At 44.1% G+C, this 2,379-nt stretch overlaps 1 protein-coding gene across 1 annotated transcript in view; it reads right to left on the bottom strand.

The window, feature by feature from the left end:
- Positions 1-2,379, bottom strand: part of PRKAG2 (protein kinase, AMP-activated, gamma 2 non-catalytic subunit) — a 313,242-nt gene that overhangs the window by 197,469 nt on the left and 113,394 nt on the right. The window lies entirely within an intron of this gene.

Here is a 2,379-nt window from a genome sequence, read left to right as displayed (position 1 = left end):
CCCCGCCCCCCCCCCCCCCAATTCTGCACTAAAATTGAGTTCAACCTTCTTTTTATCCTGGGTCTTTCCCCCATTCTGCATTACATGACTTCCCTTCAATGGTCAGCCTGGTTTCAGTCCTCTGTTGCCCAGGGGTTATTTGGATGCTGTTTTGCCCTGGACTTAAATCACCTTAACTCGAACACTGAGAAAGTCTGGAGTGGCAGGCAAATGCAGACTTTCTTCCCCACTGCATCTAAAATAAAGTGCATGGTAGAGCATCCACAACCATCCCAACATTCATAAACCATCCAAAACCGGACCTATCATTCAAGAATATCTATCTCTAGATTAGAGTGGTTGAGAGAGGCAAGTGTGGTATGATTGGTGGTTGACAGAGAGGGGGAGGGGTTTTGGAAGTGAATCTGGTTGGATGAGTATGTAGTTGACAGTTGATGTAGACAGGCAGTTCTGTGTTGAAGCAGTTAGAAGCTGACAGCTGCGGTTGTTCAGTGAGAAAGAGAAAGAGAGCTGAAAGCTGAGTGTATAGGAAAGAGTAAAGTAAAGTTTAAGTGGAAAAAAGTTAAAGGAAGGTCTGAGTGTCATAACAAACTGGAGTGAAACAGTGAACATATATGGCATTAAGATAAATAAAGGTTACAAAGTTACATGAAAAGATCCCTGTCAGTGAGGGAAAAGATTGAATGTGATACCAAAGCAATTGTTCATCATTTACACATTACTAGTTACATTGTACCACCCTCTTATTTAGTATTTATTTCAATAAATCTTCTTTTATTCAAGTTCAAAAAAGAAAAAAGAATATCTATCTGATTTTGCAAGTAGGCATACAGACAAAGTTCACAACCCAGAGCACAGAATCTACACGCCATCAGAGGAAAGAAGAAGCCTGCAGAAGGAATGCAGCCACTCCCACAAAACCCAACAGTCTTCATCATAGAACAAAGTTCAGTCCCAAATTGGTCTGTATTTCCGTGTTCTATCTCTGAAATATATTTTGTGATTGTGCACGGTTGGCATGGTGACCAAGAAGTCCTATCAATCAACACACACCATGGGCATGATTGAGTGTCCACATCTGTCCCACCCTTCAGGAATCTCTCTCCGACTGCTAATGTTGCTTTGGCATCTTCCCCTGATGCAAGAGATCTTACATTGTGGGAAAGTGGCAACATGATTTATTTGCACATTTATTTGGAATTTTTTAATGCCGCCTGTCCAGGAACCTGCCCTAGGCAGCTTACAAAATAAAAATAATGAAAAACTAATTAAAAGATATTAATTAAAAGTCCCGCATTAAAAACCCAGCCATGTTCACTTTAGTGAAAAATATCCTTAGGATCTAACCCTGCGCCGGTCCTCCAACAGGAGCTGTCCAACTTCTCTGGCTCTCAGCTGGCAGGAAAGCAGGCCTTCTCTGCCACAGAAAATTCTCTCTTTGAGGCATTTCATATCCCACTTCAAGATTCTTCCCTTCTTCTCTGGGGGCACTCCTGTCCCCCACAGTTTGAATAGTTGGTGATGGAAAATGCCATCAAGACTCAATCAATTTATGGCGACCTCATTGGGTTTTCAAGGCAAGAGATGTTCAGAGGTGGTTATCCATTGCCTGCCTCTGGATAACGTCCCTGGCTTTCCTTGGTGGTCTCCCATCCAAGTCCTAACCAGGGCCAACCCTGCTTAGCTTCAGAGATCTGGCAAGATCAGGCTAGCCTGGACCATCCAGGTCAAGGCAAGAGACAAACAGAGGTGGTTTGCCATTGCCTGCCTCTGTGTAGCAACTCTGGACCTCCTTGGAGGTTTCCTATCCAAGTACTATCCAGGGCTGACCCTGCTTAGGATCTGAGATCTGATGAGACTGTGCTGGCCTGGGCCATCCAGGTCAAGGGAAGAGATAATCAGAGGTGGTTTGCCATTGCCTGCCTCTGTGTAGCAACCCTCAGCTTCCTCAATGGTCTCCCATCCAGGCCCATAGCCAGGATTGTGAGGCTTGTGGGGAAAAACTTTTTCTGGTGGGGCTAAAGTTCTCAGTGCAAAAAGAAAAAAAACATTTTTCCCATAGGAAGCTGTTACCAGGAAAGATCTCTAAATTGCAACCTGTCGACCACTTTAGATGACAGTTCTCAGCTACTGCAAGTTAATCACTTCTGCAAGGCTAAGCAACAATTCTGATAACAAGCCAGCAGGTGGGGATGATGACTTCTATCGTCAAGAAAGCTAACACTTAGGCAGAAAAACTCTCTTAAAGGAAACCAGTTTCTTGACACAGAGTTCAAAGGGATCCTAGAGGTCACCTACTCCAACCCTCTTGCTCAGTGCGGGAATAAGTCAACTACGGCGCCCCACTCTGCTTAAAGGAGTGCATGCCTTTAAAAAAAT

The sequence above is a fragment of the Gekko japonicus genome, unplaced genomic scaffold (genome assembly GCF_001447785.1).
Source record: "Gekko japonicus isolate JY-2015 unplaced genomic scaffold, Gekko_japonicus_V1.1 scaffold691, whole genome shotgun sequence".
In the NCBI taxonomy this organism is placed as follows: Eukaryota; Metazoa; Chordata; class Lepidosauria; order Squamata; family Gekkonidae; genus Gekko; species Gekko japonicus.
This window is presented reverse-complemented; position numbering and strand designations above follow the sequence as displayed.